The following is a 1,477-nucleotide window of genomic DNA, read 5'->3' as shown; positions in this document are numbered from 1 at the left end:
TGATGTATGTTATGAGATGATAAATCATGTGTAAACTTTCTCAGTTTAGCGGAATCATGAAATTTTCGGCGAGATGAATGTTTTGTATACAGTGGTGATCAAGGCTTCGCAAACCTTCAGGAGCGGATCAAAAGATTTTTGAATGAATAAAAACTATGAAAATGACGTACCAATTTTTTAATTTATACTTGCACTATCTAATGAAATGAATAATATACAAGTGATAGATATACAAGAAAACGCGAAATGATAATAAATGCAGCTGACAATCGTTATTTAATTTTTATATAGATAAAATAAAATAGTTATAAATTCAAGAGACAAAAGAGAAGGAGAATGAATGATGGCAAAATATCACATGACGGGAACTGAATTTTATGAATGAAGATTTTAAAAAGTTACTTGTAAGTTGTATATGTTATATCTGTGTATTCTACCTGGCTGTGTGCTTCAAAAAAGGGGGGGTCGTCTTGAACATAGTAAATAGCCATAACGTTTGAACGGTAAGTACTAGGGCTTTCGTATTTCAAATATGTAATCCTTGTGAAAAGAACTTTTATTGGATACGACGAACTTTGACCCTTTGACCTAGACCTTGGAGAACACATGTGTACATCTGAATCTTTTTTTCTGTTTCGTTTCTATGGCAACTGTGAGCGACTCATTACAATTATTTTGAAAGTAGAAATCACTTTGACACATTGCAAGGAATAAACATTGAAAGTTTCAAAACGATTGCCTGAGTAGTTATTGAGAAAATCGAAATTAAAGAATTTTAACTCTCACCTGGTTTCCATGGCAATAATCAATTATTTGAAAATTTTAAATGCGAAGTGCACATCTACAGATACTAATCCTTAAAATAGGAAAAGTTTCATGACGAGCGTTTAAGGGACCAGAGAGAACACTCTCGGACAAAATTTGTCGCTTTTTACAGGTTTCCATGGCAACGGTAGACATATTGGAACTGAATGACCTCACTGCACAACTACAACCAGTGATCGTCCTTTGAGGAAAGTTTCAGGAAGATTGTTCCAGCCATCTCCGAGAAACAGCCTGGATAAAAAAAACATGCGTACAATATCAATATGTCGTCCCCGACTTCGTTCGGGGCGACATAATAACTCCTGAAATTTTCTCATCAATAACTCCTGAATTTTCCCCTTCAATTCGAGTATTTCTGCATTGCAGAGAGCTGATGTATGTTATGAGATGATAAATCATGTGTAAACTTTCTCAGTTTAGCGGAATCATGAAATTTTCGGCGAGATGAATGTTTTGTATACAGTGGTGATCAAGGCTTCGCAAACCTTCAGGAGCGGATCAAAAGATTTTTGAATGAATAAAAACTATGAAAATGACGTACCAATTTTTTAATTTATACTTGCACTATCTAATGAAATGAATAATATACAAGTGATAGATATACAAGAAAACGCGAAATGATAATAAATGCAGCTGACAATCGTTATTTAAT

This window comes from Saccostrea cucullata, unplaced genomic scaffold, assembly GCF_032062105.1.
Source record: "Saccostrea cucullata isolate Sc308-1 unplaced genomic scaffold, CSIRO_AGI_Scuc_v1 ctg1120, whole genome shotgun sequence".
Classification (NCBI taxonomy): domain Eukaryota; kingdom Metazoa; phylum Mollusca; class Bivalvia; order Ostreida; family Ostreidae; genus Saccostrea; species Saccostrea cuccullata.
This window is presented reverse-complemented; position numbering follows the sequence as displayed.